Here is a 26,411-nt window from a genome sequence, read left to right as displayed (position 1 = left end):
TATGGTTTCGCCTCCCAACATACTCACCTCAAGGGTGATGTCAACAATAATAACTCATGCCACCCATATTCAACTAGACATATGTGCCTAGATCTTTCCTCACCACATGATGCTTGCCAAAGGAGAAAAATAAAAAGGAATAGAAGGAAAACTTTGACTCTTTGCATAAAAGTAAATACATAAAAGTAAAAGATAGGCCCTTCGCAGAGGGAAGCAGAGGTTGCCATGCGCTTATTTGTTTGTATGCTCAACCCCTTAGTGCAAAAGAACGTCACGTTACATTGCCCCTTGTGATAGTGACTTTTATTATGTAGTCTGTCGCTTTTATTCTTCACCATCACAAGTTCGTGCAACGCTCAATTTTCTCTTATACTAAATGATCTCACACATTTAGAAGCAATTTTTATTGCCTTTTTGCACCAATGACAACTTACTTGAGGGATGTTGCTCAATCCCTAGGTTGGTATGGTGGACACTTGAAAATAAGATTTGGGTTTAAGGGTTTTTGGATGCACAAGTAGTATCTCTACTTAGTGCGGAATTTTTGGCTAGCAAAGGTAGGGGGCAAGCACCACATGTTAAAGGATTTATGACAATATAACTTCTACGTGAATATGAACAAACATAAATGATTACGTTGTCTTCCTTGTCCAACATCAACAATTTTGGCATATAATATTTTGATGAGGGCTCACAATCACAAAAGATTTCTAGGATAGTATATTTATATGTGAATCTTCTCTTCCCTTGTTAACTCTTTCATGAGTTGCATCATTGACTAATGCTATGTTTGTCAATCTCTAATAGAATTTTCTACTTATAATTTTCCTTACGTGGTGCCATCACCTACCATAGGATTAGTATATAATCTTTTCTTTATTTATTTCCTTTCTTTTATTTGTTTCCCTTCTTATTTCTTTTCTTTTATTTTCCACATGAAAGTAAAGAAAGCAAAAACTCATACTAAACTTTATTATATAACTTGCACACGATTACAGGGATAGATCACTAAGCAAACTCTCAAAGAAGAAATGATCGAACTAAAATTTTATTCATCTAAAGCAAAAGGATCGAACTAAAATAGGTAAAAGCAAAAAAGATAGTGGGATGATACGATACCGGGGCACCTCCCACAAGCTTGGTGGAAACCAAGGGGAGTGCCCATACCCGATACTCAATTTTCTTTTGGTGGTGAAGATGATGATGGTGGTAATGAAGTAGTATTCTCCAATATAACCATGAGTAGATGCCTCAAACCTTGAATCTCCCGAAGGGTTTGATGAATTAATTCACTATTTTTCTTCACCTTGACCATTATGTGTTTATTCTCAGGGCCCCATGGTTTTGTTCCTGCACTATTTTCTCTTGGCCGGGATATGTCCCAGTTGGACGGCATGTGCCTACGAGGAGTGTTCTCGAACCCATAATTGTGAATCAAATTATGAAAATTAGTATGATGTAACCTATGTAATGGCCTCCTTGGTGGGATCTCTTCTTGCACTTCCAAGCTCGCTTGATTGTTCGATGATCCCATGGCTTGATGAGGATCAGGGTGAGCAGAGATGACAGCTAGTGTACCCCTCTTGGAGGCCGGAGGGTGAATCCCAAAGGGACTTTCCTCTTCTTCCTCCATAGTAACCTCTTCCGCTTCATCCCTCCTTAGATCCTCCTGAACCGACCCTATGTCTCCTTCTCCATTATTGAAGGGTGAGGAAGACATGACGTTGGTCTAGTTGAATATGTCAGAAAATAGCAAGAAAAGAGAACAAAGGATTTCTCCGTGATACGGTGGTCAACAGGTTCGGGAAGTATATATAGATTTTTTATCTTGGAGGACAAGCATATGGTAGAAAAATGGAGTATGAAAGGTGTCCCAGGTGGGCACAACCCACCTGGGCGCGCCAGGCAAGCCTGGCGCACCCTGGTGTCTTGTGCCCACCAGGGGATGCTTCCTGGAAGTTTCTTTATTCCCAAAATTCTTAAATATTCCAAAACTGATAAAAAATATTTTTCCGGATTTTTCGGAGTTTTTTACTTACCGTATCACGTACCTCCTTATTTTCACGATACTAGAGTGTTCCAGAAGGACTCTTTTATGTGTTCTTCCAGTATCATAGTTTGGATAATATTAATTTCAACATTAATGGGAGTACCTAAGATATAATGCTTTATTCGATGCCCATTGACAACCTTCGGGTTAGTACCTTCGGAATTATTTATTTTGATGGCTCCAGATCGGTAAACCTCCTCGATGACATATGGGCCTTCCCATTTTGAGACAAGTTTTCCTGCAAAGAATCTGGAATGAGAGTTGTACAAAAGAACATACTCTCCGACCTTAAACTCGCGCTTTTGAATTCTTTTGTCATGCCATCTTTTAACTTTTTCTTTAAATAATTTTGCATTTTCATAAGCTTGGGTTCTCCATTCATCTAATGAGCTAATATTAAATAACCTCTTTTCACCAGCAAGTTTGAAGTCATAATTGAGTTCTTTGATTGCCCAATATGCTTTATGTTCTAACTGAAGAGGCAAATGACAAGCTTTTCCATAAACCATTTTATAAGGAGACATACCCATAGGATTTCTATATGTTGTTCTATAAGCCCAAAGTGCATCATCTAATTTCTTAGACCAATTTTTCCTAGACCTATTGACATTCTTTTGCAAAATTAATTTTATTTATCTATTTCTAAGTTCAACTTGACCACTAGACTGAGGATGATAAGGTGATGCAATTCTATGGTTAACATCATACTTGGCAAGCATTTTACGGAAAGCACCATGGATAAAGTGTGAACCACCATCAGTCATTCAATATCTAGGGACTCCAAACCTTGGGAAAATAACTTCCTTAAGCATTTTAATAGAGGTGTTGTGATCAGCACCTACTACTTGGAATAACTTCTACCCATTTAGTAACATAATCAACAACAACCAAAATATGTGTATACCCATTAGAGGAAGGAAAAGGTCCCATGTAATCAAATCCCCAAACATCAAATGGTTCAACAGCAATTGAATAATTCATAGGCATTTCTTGACGCTTATCGCCTATTCTTTGACATTCATCACAAGATAAGACGAACTTACGAGTATCCTTGAAGAGAGTAGGCCAATAAAATCCAGATTGTAATACCTTATGAGTAGTTGTATCTCTAGCATGATGCCCTCCATAAGCTTCGAAGTGACATTTCCGTAGGATTTGTCCCTGTTCCTGCTCAGGTACACAATGTCTAATAATACCATCTACTCCTTCTTTATAAAGATGTGGCTCATCCCAAAAGTAATGTCTTAAATCATAGAAGAATTTTTTTTCTTTTGTTGGTATGTAAAGATAGGTGGTAAATATTTAGCAACAATGTAATTAGCATAATTAGCATACCAAGGAGTACTGTGAGAAACATTTATTGCATCTAACTGCTCATCAGGAAAACAATCATCAATAGGTAGTGGGTCATCAAGCACATTTTCAAGCCTAGATAAATTATCAGCTACTGGGTCCTCAGCTCCTTTTCTATCAACGATATGTAAATCAAATTCTTGTAACAAGAGAACCCATCGAATAAGCCTAGGTTTAGCATTTTTCTTTTCCATAAGATATTTAATAGCAGCATGGTCTGTGTGAACAGTTACTTTGGAATCAACAATATAAGGTCTAAATTTATCACAAGCAAACACCACTGCTAAGAATTCTTTTTCAGTAGTAGCATAATTTCTTTGAGCACTGTCTAGAGTTTTACTAGCATAATGAATAACATTAAGTTTCTTATCAACTCTTTGTCCTAGAACAGCACCAATAGCATAATCACTAGCATCACATATAATTTCAAAAGGCAAGTTCCAATCAGGTGGTTGAATGATAGGTGCAGAAATTAAAGCTTTCTTAAGTGTTTCAAAGGCTTCTAGACAATCACCATCAAAAACAAAAGGAATATCCTTCTGCAAGAGACTGGTAAGAGGCCTAGAAATTTTTGAACAGTCTTTGATAAATCTCCTATAGAAATTAGCATGGCCTAAGAAGCTACGAATACCTTTTATATCTTTAGGACACGGCATTTTCTCAATTGCATCAACCTTAGCTTTGTGCACTTCAATACCTCTTTTAGAAATTTTATGACCCAAGACAATGCCTTCATTAACCATAAAGTGGCACTTCTCCCAATTCAAGACAAGACTTGTTTGTTCACATCTCTGCGAAACTCGATCAAGAGTGCTTAAACAATCATCAAAAGACTTCCCATAAATAGAAAACTCTGCCATGAAAACCTCAACAATCTTTTCTCAGAAGTCAGAGAATATAGCAGTCATACATCTTTGAAAGGTAGTAGGTGCATTACATAGACCAAAAGGCATACGTCTATAAGCATAGGTTCCAAAGGGACAAGTAAAAGTGGTCTTTTCTTGATCAGGTTGAGAAACAGGTATTTGTGAAAACCCAGAATATCCATCAAGGAAGCAAAAGTGTGTGTGCTTAGGTAATCTTTCAAGCATTTGATCAATAAAAGGCAAAGGGTAATGATATTTTCTAGTTGCTTTGTATAATTTTCTAAAATCAATTACCATTCTATAGCTTGTAACAATTCTTTGTGGAATAAGTTTATTCTTGTCATTAGAAACAACAATTATACCTCCTTTCTCAGGAACACAATGAACAGGACTTACCCATCTACTATCAGCTATGTGATAGATTATACCTGCTTCCAGAAGTTTTAATATTTTCGTTCTTACCACTTCTTTCATCTTCGGATTTAACCGAGGTTGGTGATCAACAACGGGTTTAGCACCAGGTTCCATATTAATTTTGTGCTGACATAGAGTGGGACTAATGCCCTTTAAATCATGAAGAGTATATCCAATAGCAGATTGGTGCTTCCTTAGAACTTTCAATAATCTTTCTTCTTCATGTTTTGAAAGGTTGGCACTAATAATAACAAGATATATCTTCTTTTCATCAAGATAAGCATATTTCATGGTGTCTGGCAATTGTTTTAATTCAAACACAGGATCACCTTTAGGTGGAGGAGGACCTCCTAGAGTTTCAATAGGCAAATTGTGTTTAAGCAGAGGACGTTGTTCAAAGAAAATTTTATCTATTTCATTTCTTTCATGCATATGAAAGTCATTCCCATGGTCTAGCAAATATTGTTCTAAGGGATCAGTAGGTGGTACCACAATAGAAGCAAGACCAATTAATTCATCTTTACTAGGCAATTCTTTTTCATGAAGATTTCTACTAAACTTGGAAAAATTAAACTCATAAGACTCATTACCAAAACTAACACCGACAGTTTGTTTCTCACAATCTATCTTAGCATTAACAATGTTCAAGAAAGGTCTACCAAATAAAATGGGACAAAATTCATCTTGTGGGGAACCAAGAACAAGAAAATCAGTAGGGTATTTTATTTTCCCACACAAGACTTCAACATCTCTAACAATCCCAATTGGTGACATAGTGTCTCTATTAGCAAGTTTAATAGTAACATCTATGTCTTCTATCTCTGTGGGTGCTATGTCATTTATAATTTGTTGATATAAGGTGTAAGGAATAGCACTCACACTAGCACCTATGTCACATAAACCATGATAACAGTCATCTCCTATTTTAACTGAGATGACAGGCATGCCAACAATAGATCTGTGTTTATCTTTCTTATCAGGTTTGGCAATTCCAGCAGCTTCTTCACAGAAGTAAATAACATGCCCATCCACATCTTCTTCCAAGAGATCTTTAACCATAACAATACTAGGTTCTACTTTAATTCGTTCATCAGTTTTAGGTGTTCTAATGTAGCTTTTGTTAACCATAGATGAAACTTTAGCATGTTTCCTTATCCTAGGGAAAGGTGGTTTCTCAATGTAAGCAGAAGGAACAACTGGATCAGCATTATAAAGTATAGTTTCTTCTTTAATTGGTACCGGTTCTTTAATTTCTTATTTAATAGGTGGGTGATATTTAAACCACTTCTCCTTAGGGAGTTCAACATGAGTAGCAAATAATTCACAAAGGAGGCTACTATCTCAGAGTCAAGTCCATATTTAGTGCTAAACTTTTGAAAAGCATCGGTATCCATAAAATATTTAACACAATCATACTCAAGTTTAATACCTGACTCTTTACCTTTGTCGAGTTCCCAATCTTCAGAGTTGCATTTAATTCTTTCCCAAAGATCCCACTGGAATTCAATAGTCTTCTTCATAAAAGAACTAGCATAAGAAGTATCAAGCATGGTTTGATCATTACGACAAAGCCAAGCATAAAAGTTCTGAATAATAATTTCTCTTGAGAGCTCATGATTGGGGCATGAATATAACATTGACTTAAGCCTCCCCCAAGCGAGAGCGATACTTTCTCCTTCACGAGGCCAAAAATTATATATAATTCTGATCATGATGAATTAGATGCATAGGATAATTTTTTTGGTGGAACTCCAATTTCAAACGTTTCCAATTCCATGATCCAATATCATCGCATAGCCTATACAATGCCAATGCTTTTCCCTTCAAAGATAAAGGGAAAACCTTCTTCATAACTTTATCTCCGGGTAAACCTGCAAGCTTAAACAATCCATAAATTTGTTCTACATATATCAAGTGCATACTAGGATGTTCGGTTCCATCTACTGCATAAGGATTAGCTAGTAGTTGTTCTATCATACCCGAAGGAATTTCATATTCAATATTTTCAGTAGGTGCAGTAGGTTGAGGGGTAGCTAATTGTGGTTCCGGACGAGGTGAAGATACCCCGAAAACCCCCCTCAAAGGATTGTTTTCCATAGTAATAAGTGACAATAAATTTCAGCACGCTATATAAATGTTTCCTTACCAAAGGTGCTTCACTCCCCAGCAACGGCACCAGAAAATAGCCTTGATGACCCACACATACAGGGGATCAATTGTAGCTCTTTTCGATAAGTAAGAGTGTCAAAACCAACGAGGAGAAGAAGGAAATGACAAGTAGTTTTTAGTAAGGTAATGTCTGCAAGTGCTGAAATTGTAAGTAGTAGGGTAGTTTGATAGCAAGATAATTTGTAAGGGGCAAGTAACGATAGTAGTAGCAAAAGCGCAGCAAGGTAGCCCAATCCTTTTGAGGCAAAGGACACGCCAAAACGGTCTCTTATAATAAGCAAAGTGTTCTTGAGGGTACACGGGAATTTCATCTAGTCACTTTCATCATGTTGGTTTAATTCATGTTCGCTACTTTGATAATTTGATATGTGGGTGGACCGGTGCTTAGGTGTTGTTCTTACTTCAACAAACCTCCTACTTATGATTAACCCTCCCGCAAGCATCCTCAACTACAAGAAAAGTATTAAGAATACGACATTGCTATTTTCCTGCCGACTGGTGGTTTGCAACAGGCACATACAATCTGGCGACCGCTCGATCCGCTCCAATTTTTTTTCTAGTCTCCCGCGCAACAATCGCTCGATCTGGTTCTTTTTCAGTCTCGCGCGTGGAAAAGAAAAAAAGGGCACTAGAAAGAATCAAACCTAGAACCTGTTGGTTGAGGCCATAGCACGCTACCAACTGAACTAACTCTCTCTTCTGGTTTTACACGCAGATTACTTCTTTTTTATACCTTATTAAATGAGTAGAAAGGAAAAACAACTCAATCCGTTTCTCTCAGGCGACAAAACCGGGAACTTGTGTGTAAATAGCATGGTATTTGACGCATGCGGACCTAGTAAATTATGATGCAAAGACCGTGATAACTTATGGGTAAATAGCACGATTATGCATCGTAGATCTGATAATTTACTTACAAATACCATTGGTAATTTTGACCCGGAAAATTATTAAAACATATCCCGATAACTTCTGTCTAAACAACAGGATAATATACACGCCAATTTTGTGTAAAAAACATAGTAATTTACGCACGATACGGCTGGGTGTTGTACAAAATTATTATACTTTGCAGTGTGTAAAAATCATGATAGTTACACAAAAGTTATCAAAAGATGTTTTTAAAAACTTTTTTCTAGGTCAACGTTATCATGGTGTTTGTACATAAGTTATCGTGATAGCGATACATAAATTATCATACTATTTACATAGTAATTATCAGGGTACGTTTCAAGCACCCCTCGCGTTGAAATATTACCGTCAAGTTTGTATCTAAATTATCAGGGCTGCAGTGCATAAATTATCATGTCATTTACACAACAGTTATCGGAGTAATGTTTTCCAAAGAGAAAATTTTCAAAGTCAAAGTTATCAGCTATGTTGTGTGTATATTATCATGTTATTTGCACAGAAATTTTCGGGGTATGATTTCCAACAACTTTTATCCTAGGGTCAAAGGAGTTACCACGGTGTTCATACATGGGCTATCAGCTTTGTTGTGGGTATAATACCATCCTATTTACACAGAATTTATCAGGGATTGTTTTCAATACTTTTCCTCAGGTCAAATGGTTACCAAAGTGTTTGTATGTGAGTTATCAACTTTGTTGTGTCTATATTATCATGTTATTTACATACAAGTTACCGGACTAGATTATTTAACATTTTTTGGGTAGAAAGGTTACCATGGTGCTTGTACGCGAGTTATCATCTTTGTTTTTCTTATATTACCATGATATTTGCACAAAAGTTACCGGGGGTATTGTTTTCAACAACTTTCATTCTGGGGTTAAAAGAATTACCGTAGTGTTTGTATGTGATTTATCGGCTCTACTGTGCGTATATTACTATCATATTTACATAAAAGTTACCAGGGTTTGTTTTTCCACTAAAATTTTCCCCAGTCAAAAGTTACCGACTCTATTGTGTGACCACGGTTGTTTGTTATATTGTCATTCGTGCGTAAATTACTGTGTTTTTTACACAAAATTGGTCTGTATATTATCCTGTTGTTTAGACAGAAGTTATCGGGATATGTTTCAATATTTTTTCCGGGTCAAAATTACCGATGGTATTTGTATGTAAATTGTCAGATCTAAGATGCATAATCATGCTATTTACCCATAAGTTATCACGGTCTTTGCATCATAATTTACTAGGTCCGCATGCGTCAAATACCATGCTATTTACAGACAAGTTCCCGGTTTTGTCGCCTGAGAGAAACGGGTCGAGTTGTTTTCCCTTTCCACTCATTTAATAAGGTATAAAAAAGAAGTAATCTGCGTGTAAAACCAGAAGAGAGAGTTAGTTCAGTTGTTGGTAGCGTGCTATGGACTCAACCAACAGGTTCTAGGTTCGATTCTTGCTAGTGCCCTTTTTTTCTTTTCCACGCGCGAGACTGAAAAAGAACCAGATCGAGCATTTGTTGCGCGGGAGACTGGAAAAAAAATTGGAGCGGATCGAGCGGTCGCCAGATCATACGTGCCTGTTGCAAACCACCAGTTGGCAGGAAAATAGCATTGTCGATTCTTTTTATTGCGCTAGAAGAAAAAAAAAGATGCGGTGGATCGATTCCCACATCGAAGAAAAAAAGATGCGGTGGATCGATTCCCACATCGAGAGAAGCGGATCGTATGTGGGTGGAATCATCCGGATCTGTCGCTAAGTGACCAATCGACTGGTCGTTAGCACAGTCCTTAGGAATAAGTTCTAACCATAGCATTGAACTTTTGGATCCAATTAGTCCCTTACGGAATAGCGCATAAACTGGGGTTTAAGTTTCTGTCACTCTCGCAACCCATCATCTAATTGCTACTCCACAATGCATTCCCTTAGGTCCAAATATGGTGAAGTGTCATGTAGTCGACATTAACATGACACCACTAAGGGAATCACAACATACATACTTTCAAAATATCGAACACATATCAAATTCACATGATTACTTGCAACATGTTTTCTCTCGTGACCTCAAGAACACAGGTAACTACTCACAAATCATAAACATGCTCGTGATCAGAGGGGTATTAAATAGTATATTGGATCTGAACATATAATCTTCCACCAAATAAACCATATAGTAATCAACTACAAGATGTAATCAACAGTACTAGTCACCCACAAGTACCAATCTATAGTTCCGGTAACAAGATTGAACACAAGAGATGAACTAGGGTTTGAGAGGAGATGGTGCTGTTGAAGATGTTGATGGATATTGCCCTCCCCAAGATGGGAGAGTTGTTGGTGATGATGATGACGATGATTTCCCCCTCTGGGAGGGAAATTCCACTGGCGGTATCGCTCCACCAGAGGGAAAAAGTGCTCCTGCCCAAGTTCCACCTCGAGGCGGTGGCGCTTTGTCCTGAAAGTCCTCTCCTTCCTTTTCCTAGGTCAAAATGACTTATATACCAAAAGATGGGCACCGGAGGTGGGCCGAGGAGGACACAACCCACCAGGGCGCGCCTGGGCTCCCTGGCGCGCCCAGGTGGGTTGTGCCCACCTGGTGGGCCCCCTCTGGTAGTTATTATGGATAAAAAACATTGTAAATAACAGTAAGAAAACATGATGCAAAATGGACATAGCAGTGCACAACCTCGCCGTAGCTAGGACGTTGCCTCCTCCTACGTACCCCCTATTCTTACTATCAGACTTGCTCCCACAACACGATGCCTCTTAAGAATTGACAAATAGATCAGAAGAAACTAAAAGGAAATGTCCGGGCTTAGTTTAATGATAGCAGATCCAAACCATATGGCCATGGTACACTAAGAGGCTGGCGGAACTAAAAATAAAATAGGAAGGAAACCAGAGACCAAAGAAACACGAAGCCCTAAGAACTATCGGAAGTCATGCAAGAATGCTAGGAGGACCACTGACTGGCACAATGCACTGGTGAGGTAAAGGCTAATAGAAATAATATAGTTATTTAAGATGAAAAGTGCAAAAATGAATGCTTGATATGAAGTTAAACATATGGCAGTATTCTATTTACTTTCAACCCTTCTCTATATTTTCTCTTCAAACCCAAGATAAACTTTAAGCATGATATCATAAAAAATAGCCCTGCAACATGAACTTACATATGAGAAAAAGTAGGATACCAGTGAGCAAGTCAATGAACAAATATAGCCCTGCTGGATACACTCTTCCACAACCAAGCATATAGTGATGTTGCAACATCCACATATGTATCAAAGAGAAACATTTTTAGTCAGCAGCTCATGTCTACCATAAAAGCATAACTTATAACAGATACAATGTAACAAATGAATACATTACAGGCAACTGCATGCAGTTCAGGGTTTTAAACACCCGGGACAAGAAAAACTTGAACCATCGAAAAAACAAACCAAAGAAACCCTACAAAGATTTGTTGTCGGCTTCAAATTTTAACGCGGTTCAGGGTTCGTTAAACCGGCGGATGCTGGACTGAAACCAAACCACATAATATTTGTTTGGCTTTTTAGAGAGGATCTTGTTCATTCCCTAAGCACCCCTAAATGGCAACAGGTATATAACATCTTCTTTGATGTGTTAATTTTGAAACAACCAAAACTCAAAGCTTCCCTAAACTTGTTTTAGTCAAGTTAACATGAAAAGTGCATGAAAACAATGGACCATGGGAGGATATAGCTTCCAGGTAAATTTATATTCTATGAACTGAGATATATTGGACATGAACCTAAACCTGGACCAATATATCTTGGCTTCCATGGGTTTAATATAAATCAGTAAATGGTTATGTGCCGACGACTATTATCCAAAAAAATGCATTTGCAATAACTTCTTGATCTCAACTCGCACATATGTACAAATGAAAATAAACACATGCCATGCAATTTCCAGAGAAAGATTTCTCTGGTTGTTTTTGTTGCCTTTTTCTAACTGATTAAGAAGTTATGCCATTTAAGCTGCCTATGCATGGTTACATAGTAGTCAACAGAGAATGGTAATGAAATAAAGAAATGACTACAATGGCGGAGGTAGCTTGTAATTAAAAGAAAATTGCAAGAAAATTAGTACCTTAAGAAATAGGAACCACGACGTCTATATCTATCAATTACCTCCTCTTGAGTCTCTATCAATCATCTACTTCCGCAAAATCATAGCAAATCTGGCCCTGGAAGAACAGGGTACAAAACAAAACATAGTCAACAGACAATGCTAACAATCTAAATGTACCACCAAACAGTTAAAACCATATAGAAACATGACCTTTGTTAGAAATAATGCCCTGGGTGACCTATGACTGAAACTAGAATCAGGATAAAGCACAAAACATAAACTATATAATAAATTAGGTGTTCACCGTATTGTTTCCGATAAAGAAATAGTGTAGGCTGATTTTCCAAATCTTTCAACCATTGATTAGATGCAGTAGTACAGACTGATTTTCTAAATATTTACTCCCACCATTCCATATTAATTGTCGTTGATTTAGCACTAAATCAGCAACACTTAATATGGAGCGGAGGGAGTAGCTTTTATAACATCTTCACCAATTTCATGGGACCATACTTATTCTATAGCACCCAGTCTGGCTTATCAAAACAGAGTATAATACTCCCTCCGTCCCAAAATATAAGAACGTTTTTTACACTATACTAATGTCAAAAATGTTCTTATATTTTGGGACAGAGGGAGTAATTGGGAAAGATCTATATAAAAGATAGTATTACACAATGTAACGGGCAGACCCCTCCTATAAATTAGACATACACAAACATGGGAATCCGAAAGAAACTGCAAGATTTGGGGTTCGTGTACAAACCCAAAAAAAGGAAACCTGAGACACACAACAAGATTTTAGTAAGGTAAATATCATCCCTATGACTATAGAAAATAGCAGGCACCAAAGTGAACACCTATGATGAGAACTGTACACGTACTAAATAAGGCACTACTTCCTAATAATGAAAAGAAACTGCCAATACAGAAACCAAAAAACTGATCTGGCCTCGATCTCTAATTACAACTGCGGCACACATGTAACAATATCTTTCTACCTAGAGCAATCTTTGTTTTGCATATATATAGTAATTATAAAATTGGAATGTATTGATACATCGTCGTCTATTTTTATGCATGTACATCAGTTCAGAATCTATTCGACAACAAACAATACATACAATGCATCAAACCTAAGCAAAAGAAATTGTCAATGTTGAATCACACGAAGCATCAAGAGTAAGCATGCAAGAGAACACACACTGCATGAGCCCAAACTAAACTATGGGTGTTCATCCAATACTATGGAAACAAATTAGAAGGGAGAACGATCTGTTATACCTGCAATGTGCAGAGGTGGGCAAGGCTGATGGCATCCATGCCTTCTTCTGGCCAAGCACGTCCAACTAAGATGTTAAGCAATGTCAGCTTGTGCTACAAATTAACAACAAATAATAGTCTAAGTGCTATTATTCGGATCGAAAAGTCTCTACATCCATCTTCCATGCATGAACAAAACCATTCCCTGACCACACATGCACCCACTAAAGCCATTCATTTTCCAGGGCTAATATGTAGGCACTCATACAGTTCAAAGCAGAGAATCAAACATGTATAATCCAATCTAATAAGCAGTCAGTCGTACAGTTCAAAGAAAATTATCAAACATGTACAGACAAATCATACATTTCAAAGGAAATAACACATCAAGACTCCTAAAAAGACCGTTGCTTTGGCCGCTACTTTGACAACATTTCCAATGCTTCTGTAGCATGCTCATTGATGTTGCCGCTGCTTCGACAACATGGCTGGTGCTTCCGCAGCATGCTCGTTGCTGCGGTCACTGCTTTGAGAACATGGCTCGTGCTTCGTCGGTGCTGCGGCAACATAATCGGTGCTTCTGCAGCATGCTTGTTGCTACGACTGTTGCTTCGACAACATGGCTGGTGCTGTGGCAACTTGGCATGTGCTTCCGCAACATGCTCGTTGATGCGGCCGTTGTGGGATGCTTGGTTGTAACAGCGTTGGGGCCTGGCTAGGATGTTGAATGTGAGTTATGACAGTGCTGGGGTTGGTGGCCTGCGCGTTCAGTCGAAAGGGACACTAGGTCGTGAGGTGAAGCCGTCGCTAGACACTTGATTGCGCTCGATCCAAGAGAAATCAGTCAGATGACGCCTAGCGTCGCCCTTAATAGAAAGCCCGCCTCAAAGTGTTTGGGTAATTGGACATCCAAGAATCCTGAATTGCCATCGTACGGCTATTTCCAACACCGTTGACCTTACTGTATATTCTAAAACTACAAAGAAAGGAAAACTATGAATAGACCAGCCAAACATTATATATATACATATTGACCAACACAACATTATATATATATATATATTGTCAGCAAAGAACCTTAATCACATCATGCAAGAATTCAAGCGAACCATATAGCCAAGACCATTTGACTATCCCTGGCATGGGAACGGAAGAAAAGTTTGTTGGCATATAGAATTCCTCAGAACAAACAAACTATATACTACACTTGACATACTACACGAAACAAAGCAGTCGCAACAGAAGGTTCTACCATGTATGAGACCTTATGTAAAACAATTAGTATTAGCACTATTATTACTGTGCCATCAAATGTTCTGAGGAATAAATGTAGTAGTACAAACATCACAATGAATACAGTTCAAAAAAACATCACAGGGAATAGTTTGAAGCTACAATAATCAGACATCAGTAAAAAATAATGTTGTATATACCCATAAAAAGTGTCCTAGTGCAAAATCCTACCAATGAGAGTTCCCCATAACAAATAAACTCTCAGTCCATGGACCATACAAAGGTTTCCAATATGGAAATACTGCATCTAGAATTCAACAGTAGCATATGCATGGTAGTAAAGATAGTGATCAAGGTATCACCTGGCTTTGGCTTCCCAATTTAACCTCCTACTGTTGTCACAATATCTGGCCAGCTTTTATTCCATGTCAATGAACGGTAACACCTTCAGCTTCCTATAATCAAATAATTCATCACATAAATAGCAAAAGAATAAATGGATCAGACCAACAGATCAGATAGGTTTCCATTACTAATGCACAATCTGGAATGGTGCTACTTGATACGTCCCCAATGTATCTATAATTTTTGATTGTTCCATGCTATTATATTATCTGTTTTGGATGTTTTATATGCATTAGTATGCAATTTTGGGACTAACTTTTTAACCTAGAGCCTAGTGCCAGTTTCTGTTTTTTTTCTTGTTTTTGAGTTTCGTAGAAAAGGAATACCAAATGGGGTCCAAATGGAATGAAACTTCACGATGATTTTTCCTGGACCAGAAGACACCCAGAGAACTTGGAGTCCAAGCCAGAAGAGCCACGAGGCGGCGGCAAGGGTAGAGGGTGCGCCCTAAGGGGGACACGCCCCCCTACCTTGTGGGCCCCTCATGACCTTCCTGACCTAGCTCTTCGTCCTATATAGTCACATATATTCCAAAACCCTTAGAGGAGTCCACGAAAATACTTTTCCGCTGCCGCAACCTTCTATTCCCGTGAGATCCCATCTTGGGGCCTTTTCCGGCATCCTGTCGGAGGGGGATTCGGTCACAGAGGGCATCTACATCAACCCTATTGCCCTTCCGATGAAGTGTGAGTAGTTTACCATAGACCTACGGGTCCATAGCTACTAGCTAGATGGCTTCTTCTCTCTCTCTCTCTCTCTCTCTCTCTCTCTCTCTCTCTCTCTCTCTCTTTGATTCTCAATACCATGTTCTCCTCGATGTTCTTGGAGATCTATCCGATGTAATCTTCTTTTGCGGTGTGTTTGTCAAGATCCGATGAATTGTGGATTTATGATCAGCTTATCTATGAATATTATTTGAATCTTCTCTGAATTCTTATATGCATGATTTGATATCTTTGTATTTCTCTTCGAGCTATCGGTTTAGTTTAGCCAACTAGATTGGTTTTTCTTGCAATGGGAGAGGTGCTTAGCTTTGGGTTCAATCTTGCGTGATATCACCTAGTGAAAAAGTAGGGGTAGTGAGACAAGTATTGAATTGTTGCCATCGAGGATAAAAAGATGGGGTTTTCATCATATTGCTTGAGTATATTCCTCTCCATCATGTCATCTTCCTTAAGGCGTTACTCCGTTCTTTATGAACTTAATACTCTAGATGCATGCTAGATAGCGGTCGATGTGTGGAGTAATAGTAGTAGATGCAGGCAGGAGTCGGTCTACTTGACACGGACGTGATGCCTATATGCATAATCATTGCCTTGGATATCATCATAACTTTGCGCTTTTCTATCAATTGCTCGACAGTAATTTGTTCAACCACCGTACCATTTGCCTTCATGAGAGAAGACTCTAGTGAAAGCTATGGACTCCGGTGATGGAGACCTGGATTCGGGGGTCCTTAGGTGTCTGGCCTATTCAAGCATGGGCCGGGCTGATGGGCCATGAAGATAGAATGAAAGATTATTCCCCGTGTTCGGATAGGACTCCTGGATGCGTGGATGGCAAGATTGGAGACCGGATGTATTGTTTCCTTCCCTTGTAAACCGCCTTTGTACCCCTCTGGTGTATATATAAACTAGAGGGTTTAGTCCATAGGGATCATCAGAATTCATATAGGCTAGACATCTAGAGTTTAGCCATTACGGTCTCGAGGTAGATCGACTCTTGTAACCCCTATACTCATCAAATACAATAAAGCAGGACATAGGGTTTTACCTCCATTAAGAGGACCCGAACCTGGGTAAACATCATGTTCCCTGTGTCCCTTGTTACCTTCGATCCTCGAACGCACAGTTCGGGACCCCCTACCTGAGATCGGCCGGTTTTGACACCGATATTTGTGCTTTCATTGAGAGTTCCTCTGTGTTGTCGACAAAAGAATCGATGGCTCGCCTTGTCATTAATGATGATATTACTTCTGGAAGGGCCTTAGCTCCAGGACGGGTCGTCCAGCTCAACGGTTTTACCATGGGCACTTGCTCGGTCGTCAAGCCAACGGGCGCCCTCACAATCGCCAAACATCATCCCCATGTCAGCCTCGAACACTCCGAAAAGATGGAACCAGCGGATATCTCATCCTTGAACAAACTGCTAGATCGCATCGCCTCCCTGGGGGTCTCAACAGACTATGATCGGATTGGGCTTAAACCCGATCAGAGGGGAATCAAGTCCCCACCGGTCACCCACCTGGTAGCGGTCATTGACCAATGAGATGAGTACGCCTCTCCCCGTAAATTAATTACCAGCTATGTTCGGATTTCCGAGCCCTACGGGCGGATACCCATCTTCGAGAAGAGACCTCATGTCCTTCGAACACAGAATCGGGCATTAAGTCGGGAAGTCTTCAGGACCTTACTAATCCTGAACTGGTGACCTCGGAGATTCTTCAAACTCCGGATCCAATAGTGGGCCAGGGTTCGGATTTCAGCCCACCCGCCCACCACAAGCAATATTCCCCAAGCAATTCAGGTCCTCCAGACATATGTGACCTCATGTATGTACGATAGCAACCTCTGGAAATGGTCCACCACTTCTGGGCCAGGTTCCTCCTTGTTAAAAATAAGATTAAAGATTTTTTTTGACTGAAAACAAGATTAAAGATTGTTGCGACGACGGCGCAGTTTTAGTTTTTTGCCGCAACTGCATGGACAAGGGACTCCTCAATGGCCTCAACCGCCACCGCATACTGCACCTTGCAGATTTGGCACACATAGCATAGAAGTATTGCGCAATGGAAAGCGCCTAGAAAGCCCAAACAGCCCAGTGGGAACCTCCTGCCTTTAAGCAGCCCACTGGACGGACAAAAAGGATGCACCCTTACGGGGCACCCGATCATCAGCCTATTGACAAGAAAATCAAGCCCTTCATGGGACATATAATTGTCCTCAACGAATTGCTCGACAAGCCATGTCAGATACAACGACGCCAAATATCGAACCAACACATAGCCTTCGGGCATGTTGGGTACTCCGGCAGGTGGCTAAGAGCGGCGAGGCCATCCTTACCAACACTACCCCAGAGAAGCACTCTTCGGAGGATGACGATTACAATGTGTTTACGGTCTTTGAGACCTTTCCTTCAAATAATCGACGCAAAAGGACGCTTTGCGACCTCGCCGAAGTTAACCAAGTAGCCACAATAAATCCTTGGAACGATACGGCAATAACTTTTACCATCGACGATGAACCAAGGGCCCGACCAGTCCAAGCACCAGCCGCCTTGGTCTTAAACCCAATTGTGGATGGATTTCGACTCACCAAAGTGCTCATGGACGGTGGCAGCAGACTGAACCTCATCTATGAAGACACGCTAAATAAAATGCAAATGGACAAGAGTCACATCAAGCAAAGCAATATCACCTTTCGATGCATTATTCCCAGTCGAGAAGCACGATGTTCGGGGGAAATTAAACTTGATGTAGTATTCGGCACGCCGGAGAACTACAGGTCCGAAGAGTTGCTCTTCCACGTGGCACCTTTCAATACCTGATATCACGCCCTGTTGGGGTGAGACACCTTCACACGCTTTCAAGCCATACCCCATACGGGTACATGAAGCTCAAAATGTCAGGGCCCAGTGGAGTTATCACTATCAACAGTGATCCGGATACAACACTCTGCGCCGAAAACAAAATTGCATCCTTGACCCTTGAGGCACTATCCGAGGCCCTTGCGGCCGAGGAGCTAACCAATGTGTGCTCCACAGTGGACAAAGATGATGTAATCCTCGACAAGAGGCCCAAGTCCACTTCATTCAAGCCAGCAGACGAAATAGTCAAATTTCAAGTGCACCCGATGGATCCTAACAAGACATCCTCCATTGGAGCACAACTGGATCCATCGATCGACGTTGCCTTACAAGCGTTCCTGCGTGAAAATTGGGACATCTTTGCCTGGCATCCTTCAGATATGCCAGGAATCCAACGCAGACTGGTCGAGCATAGCCTCAGCATAGTAAAGGGGTTCAAAGCAGTCAAGCAAATACTGCAGCGATTTTTCGAACCCAAATGAGAAGCTATGGGAGGAGCTAGCCAAACTACTTGAAGCCGGGTTTATTAGAGAAATCAAACACCCGGACTGGCTAGCGAACTTGGTCATAGTGCCGAAGAAGGATAGATCATGGCGCATGTGTGTCGATTTCAAGGACCTGAATAAGGCTTGCCCTAAGGACCCCTTCCCGCTGCCCCGCATTGACCAAATCATTTATGCGACCGCAGGACACGACTCACTGTGTTTCCTCGACACATACTCCGGATACCATCAAATTAAGATGAAGGAGTCCGACCAGGCCGCAACGGCATTCATTACCCCGTATGGGCCTTTCTGCTTCAACACTATTCCTTTCGGACTCAAAAACACTGGCGCCACTTACCAATGCATGATTCAAACATGTCTAGAAAAGCAAATTGGCAAGACAGTGGAGGCATACATAGATGATGTAGTCATCAAGACCAAACACGTCAAATCATTGGTGGATGATCTACACCTCACATTTGACAACCTCTGAACATATGACATACGGCTCAATCCGGAAAAATGTGTCTTCGGCGTTCCAGCCGGAAAACTACTCGGGTTCGTTGTTTCCAATAGAGGAATCGAAGCAAACCCAGCCAAAATCCAAGCCCTATCACAGTTGGCAACGCCAAAAGACCTAAAGCAGGTCCAAAAACTAGTTGGGTGTGTGGCAGCCTTGAGCCGCTTTATCTCCAGATTGGGAGAAAAAGCGTTGCCACTTTATCGACTGCTCCGATGCACCGACCACTTTGAATGGACGGATGCGTCTTCAACTAGATTGGAAGAAATAAAAACCTTGTTAGCAAGCAACCCAATCCTTGCCGCACCAAGTGTTGGCGAACCTATGTTGCTCTACATATCTACGACTCACCAGGTGGTGAGCGCGGTACTCGTCGTCGAACGAGAGGAAGAGAGACATGAATTCCCACTCCAGAAACTAGTGTACTATGTATCGGTGGTCCTTACACCATGCAAATCTCGATACCCACACTATCAAAAGATAGCGTGTGCGGTCTTCATGGAATCCCGGAAGCTGTGGCACTACTTTCAAGAGTGTTCGATCACGGTGGCGTCCGAAGTACCACTCAATGACATCATAAATAATCGGGATGCCATCGGCCGCACAGCCAAATGGGCCATCGAGCTCTTACCATTTGAAATAACATACAAGCCACGCCGAGCTATTAAATCTCAGGTGTTGGCCGACTTTGTCGCCGAATTGACGGAAGCCGAACTCCCTAAAGAGTACAGGACATACTCCAACTGGGTAATGTACTTCGATGACTCTAAAATGTTAGCCGGATTGGGGGCTAGCGTCATCTTAACATCCCCTATAGGGACACGGCCTGCTATGTATTACAAATCATGTATACGGACTCCAACAACGCGGCCAAATACGAGGCACTAGTGCATGGTCTCCGAATGGCTATTTCTATGGGCATACAACGCCTAGAGGTGCGTGGGGATTCGAACCTCACAATATCCCAAATAAATGGAGAATTCGATGCAAAACATCCAAAGATGGCAGCATACTGGCCGTACTCAAAATATCAGCTTTGTTTGACGGGCTCGAGTTCCATCACGTTGCTCGAGACATTAATCAGGCAGCAGGCATCCTTGCTCGAATGGGCGCTAAACGCGACCCCATCCCGCCTAACACCTTTGTGTAAAGGCTCTTCAAGCCATCCGTGGTATGCCAGGACGAGAGCGGAAATACTAGTCCGGCGCTGATCATAACCCCAGATGCCGAACACAATTCTGATATCACCGAGGGCTCGATCACCAAAATGACACCTTCCGCCCATGTAATCATGGTTGTCATTGCTCCATGGACCGAACCCTTCCTGGCCTACCTCAACAAACAGGAGCTCCCTGATGACCAGAATGAGGCATGTCGCATAGTTCGACGCTCTAAAGCCTACAAAGTTCATGAAGGCGAGCTCTACAAGAAAAGGACTATTGGAGTTCTTCAAAGATGTATCTCCAAAGAGGAGGGACGGCATCTCTTGGCCGAAATACATGCTGGTCTCAGTGGCCATCACGCCACAGCTCAAGCCCTCATAAGCAACGCCTTCCGTACAGGTTTGTTCTGGCCAACAACCCGAGCAGATGCACAGTCCCTTGTGTAGCGTTGTGTAGGATGCCAGCTTTTCACCAATCAAAGTCATATGTCGCCTACCTCCCTAGGAACAATCCCCATTACTTGGCCTTTTTAGGTCTGGGGGCTAGATATGGTCGGACCTCTTAAAGGGGGCAACCACAAGAAGAAATATTTGCTGGTTATGGTGGATAAATTCACTAAGTGGATAGAGGCCAAACCAGTAAAAACGGCTGAAGCTGGGCCGGTGATCGACTTTATATCTGGCACTGTACACCATTATGGTGTCCCACACAACATCATTACTGACAATGGCTCTAACTTCATAGCTGATGAGGTGAAAAATTGGTTTCCTAACCTGGGCATCAGGCTCGATTACGCCTCCGTATATCACCCTCTAACAAAAGGTCAGGTCGAATGGGCTAATGGCCTGATAATGAGCGGCATCAAACCCAAACTAGTGCGATCCCTACGGGAGTTAGATAAATACTGGGTCGAGGAACTCGATTCCGTGCTCCGGGGACTGCGGTCTACGCCCAATCGCACGACCGAATACACACCCTTTTTCATGATGTACAGCGCATAGGCTGTCTTGCCCCTGTGACATTATTCATGACTCACCTTGAGTGCGCATGTATGAAGAGAGAGAAGCCGAGCTCGATCGACAGGATGACCTAGACGACCTGGAGGAGGAGAGCGATATCGCAAAAGCCCGTTCCGCATTCTATCAACAACAAGCTCGTAGATACCAAAGCAGGGAAGTGCGGGCCAAGACTTATAATGTCGGTGAACTCGTTTTACGCCTCCCAGAGAAGAAGAAGGACAAGCTCAAACCAAGATGGGAGGGTCCCTTCATTATAGATGAAGTTCTCACAGGAGGAGCCTATCGCCTTCGTAATGCATCGGATAATCGCCTAGAGCCGAATCCATGGAACGCTACTCGGCTCCAAAGATTCTACGCATAAGTTCGGCCATACTTCTTTTCATTCTTTTTTTATCCTCTTCATTTTGTTTTTTGTTTTCTTGCTTTTATACAATTTCCAGAATATGTTCGGATAAGCCGAACACTTGAGGGGTACACATCCTAAAATGTATACACACCACCATGACTGGGGGCTTCTTTAACCATAGCTTATTATTATTCCGAGCCTGGATCTCACAATATATGTGTCGTTTGCTCTTATACACCCTTTTTACCATTATATGCACCTCTATGACTTAAGTTTTTGCCAAGCTGGGTTGCCTTGCTCCTATGTTTATGCCCTACGTTCCCGATTGTTTGGCTATGGCGTAAAGGGAGCACCTCTGCAATTGTTACAACCGGGTCATCCAGACATGTACCTCAGAGGGGTGAAGCCGAAAGCTAGCATTCTTAAGAGAATAATTGGTCGGCAATCAAACAACAAATTGTTACATTCTGGTATTTCTTCAAACATATAGGATAGTTTTTTCCGTATTGCAGACCAAAGCCACGGCGCGCATAATTTCAGCATGCCAACCCAAGGAAAGGAACCCTTGATGGAACTATTCTCTTTGGAAGATGTTTCTTACATATGTAATATAACATACATCCCGAACTAAATTTTTTGTCTGTTTGAGCACAATGACCGGGTTGCCTGGTTTCCGGACATAGCGAATGCCATTTTGGTTCGGAGGTTAAAGCCATTTTGGTTTAGAAACACTCCACCATTTTGGTTAGGAGGTTAAAGCCGAAAGCCTACGATGACAGGCTTCTCACATGTTCGGATAAAGGTACAGGTCGATTATAACGTACATTAAACACATTAAATCAAATACCTATTCCTTATCTATTCCATCTATAAGACTGTCTAACTTACAGTCTTCCTGTGAATACTTCGCAGGTATCATTACTTGGTCATACACCAAATTCACTGGAATTTCTTTCCCGTCTGGTCCCTATGGTCCTACTCGTTCCATATGATTTGGATCGAGCTTGGTGAAGCATGTTTCACCATGGCCCAGGCTTCTCGTGCTCCTTCACGGCAGGCGGATGTCTTCCATAGCTCAAACCGGTGCCAGGCACCTTTGAATAGGTTCGCCAAGCCCTCCATACTTTCTGGAGGGGTATCAGATGGCCATAACGCCTTCACCATACTCCTCATGACTTTTCGGGCCCGAGCATACACCACGAATAGTTCCTTCAGCACGTCGCCTTGAAATCTTGATACCTCTTCTTCCGGTCAGCGGTTAATAGGCCTGCAGCAACAGAGTCATGATGTTCCGCATTATGGACTAAACATGAGCCCCTAGGGTGGTTTTAAATAAGAAAGGAAGACATGTCGAACATGCCTCCCTTCAACTTATCATTTTCTTTGTGCGCGGCTGATAACTGAGCCTTTAAGGTCTTTATCTCTTTGGATTGTTTGTCTTTTTCCTCCTCATGTTTTTTCTTCCTGGACGCACTCATTGCGGCCTTTTTCATCTCCGCCAGTTCGGCGGTGACGACATTTAGCCATGTCTGACTTACATTTAGCTCCTGGGATAGCGCAGTATTCTTCTCTCTGAGAACCTGCAGGTCACATTGATCCTTAAATCGGTTAGCCTCACCGCTTCAAGTCTCGGGGGCTACTGGTATATGACTATCAAAATTGCATAAACTTTTACCTGCATATCCTTTGAGAACAACTAAGTGACTTCGGCAAGCCCGTCTCGAGCAGTATATCCACCGAGCAGAGTGCGGTAAACTCTTGCTCGGAAAAGGCTGGAGCGCGCATGGCCTCTTTCAATCGGCGGTGATTCATCACACTCTCCACTTCAGAATTCATGATAGATACGTCGTCCGAATCCTCGTGAGGCGGCGGCGCTGGCATTGCATCGGCTCTCGTCCTAGTTGGCGAGTCCGGCACCGGATTGGCGGACATTTGGCTAACAGGATGTTTTCCCACCGTCTGCCACATGTTTCTCCTGACATCAAGGATAAAAGGAGACTTTAAACTATCTGGACTCATGCCCAGGGATGCATTAAGCAGACATACCTTTTGGAAGACTCTGAGGTTTCTTCAGTGCTCCTGGTCCCCTTCCATTTTAAACGATGACCTTGCATAGGGGCCCCCCTTGAGGAGGTACGGTCCGCCGAGCGCCGATCCTATTAAAGTCCGGATTACTATAATAGGATAAAGGTGCAAGTAGAGACTTCCTTTTAAGAGCCCTCCGAATACTTACGATGGAGAAAGGATAGGGGCGGGGGTAATCGGCAGTGATAGCCACTTCCGAGCCATCAAGGCTCGGTTGATAAAATACCCCGTCATCAAGCTCTCTCTCTCTCTCTATATATATATATATATATATATATATATATATTTATATATATATATGGGGTTGTACATGGAATAGCCTTCCTAGCAGCTTAAATGGAGGAAATCTTCTTTTTCACCCTTATACAGACCGGCCAAGATCGTGGCTAGTTCGGTAGGGGTATCCGGACCCTTCCGTCTGTAACGGGACACATCATCTTCTCCATTGTAACACCATAAGGGAGTTACTCTAGATTGGAGAGGCTGGACGCACCTCTTTATTGCAATAGCCATGACCTCGACTATCGAGAACTCGGTATGGGCTAGTAACCTGACCTTGCTAACCAACCTTTTTATTTCCACATTGTTTTCCTCCTTGGGACTTCAGGGACGCCAGTTGAAATGCTTCTTTAAAGGACCGCTGGAAAATTCAGGAAGGTCGCGCTGAACTGGGTCCAGCAGTGGGACGTCATCTATATAGAACCATTCTGAAGACCACGGTGGGTATACCTCTTTGGGAGTTCCTATGAGGTATCCGGATCCGGCTATACGCCATACTTCGGCACCACCCACTTCAAATATGGAGCCTCCTCGATGGCGGGGAACAAGGCAAAAGAACTTCCTCCATATTTCAAAATGGGCCTCAATGCCTAAGAATAGTTCGTAGAGGGCAACGAAACCTGAGATGTGCAGAATCGAACCTGGGGTGAGCTTGTGCAGTAGGATGCCATAAAATTCCAATAGGCCCCTGAGAAAGGGATGTATTGGGAATCCTAGGCCCCACAACAATAATGGGGCAAAGCACACCCTCTCCTCCTTATTGGGGGTGGGGAAGTTCTCAGCCATCACATCGTTGCCGATTGAGGCCAATCCTGCTTGAACGGGAACTAGATCTGCAAGGGGAAGATAGCCCTGCGTCTGGAGTCGACTCAGCTGAAGATGAGGCATTGGGCAACTCTACCAATCACCCTCTTGAGGGCCATGGGGGCGCGAAGAGGAGCCTGGGGCACTGGCCATGTTGGAAGGCTTTTCTCGTAGCTAGTCTTGACGGTTTTTCTTTTGCGCGATGTGAGATGGCATTTGGGGATCTAAATCTCCTTATATAGATGCCATCTGAGCATGATAAGGGGCTTATTTGCAAAAAAGTCACAGGTCGTTCATATTCACCCGACGCATGGAAATCGAAGCGACAACAGGAATGAGTCATAAAGACAGAACATAGTGTTAAGGCATATCTCTCTCGATGTAGTTTTGGTGATTGACGACAACATGTTTGCGGACTAACCGTGTGATTTGAGCCTTTCAGAGATTCATCCTTTGGCACGAGATGATTTCTTTCCCCTCGGAGTGTTTTTCAAGACGGTGTAGCTCCTTCGTTTCTTGTTTGGTGGACTAGTTTCGTAGGAGTCATCGTTCTATCAAGAGGGGGTCCACTTTGGTAAGGCTTAGGTGGAATCAACACGTACACATCCTTCACTCACCCTCTGAGCTTTTCCGCTTCAACTATAGAGCTCGTTCCCCTTGCAGTTGTGCTGATTTGTGTCCGAGCGGTAGTACCGCGGTACCCAGTGGTAGTACCACTTGTGGTTCTCAGCCGCAGTACTGCTGCGGTACCGGGCTACTACCGCGTCGACTCGAGGGGGTCGCCTCTCATGTCGGGTTGAGCGGCACTTTGCAGCGGTTGTAGAAGCAACAGTACCGCTCGAGGCTGGTAGTACCGCCCTACCACCGCGGTAGTACCGCGCTGGGCACGTTTCCTGCTCTCTCTCTTCCAGCCCTCCCAGGCTGGGCGGTAGTATCGCAAGGGGGAGCGGTAGTACCGCTGGGTCCAGCGGTAATACCGCTACCACCTGCGGTAGTATCGCCTGTGCGGGGCTGTTTTGGGGGGTAACGGTTGGATGGGATCCCCTTCTATAAAAGGGGGTCCTCTTCTTCTTCGTTGACTCACCTCTTCCCCCAAAAGCTCCATTAATGCTCTAAGCTCCATTTTCGCCCGATCTCTCTCCCTAGCCAATCAAACTTGTTGATTTGCTCGGGATTGGTTGAGAAGGCCCCGATCTACACTTCCACCAAGAGAAATTTGATTCCCCCACCAATCCCTAGCAGATCTTGTTACTCTTGGGTGTTTGAGCACCCTGGATAGTTGAGGTCACCACGGAGCCATAGTCCATTGTGGTGAAGCTTCGTGGTGTTGTTGGGAGCCTCCGATTAAGTTGTGGAGATTGCCCCAAC

This window comes from Triticum dicoccoides, chromosome 7A, assembly GCF_002162155.2.
Source record: "Triticum dicoccoides isolate Atlit2015 ecotype Zavitan chromosome 7A, WEW_v2.0, whole genome shotgun sequence".
Classification (NCBI taxonomy): domain Eukaryota; kingdom Viridiplantae; phylum Streptophyta; class Magnoliopsida; order Poales; family Poaceae; genus Triticum; species Triticum dicoccoides.
This window is presented reverse-complemented; position numbering follows the sequence as displayed.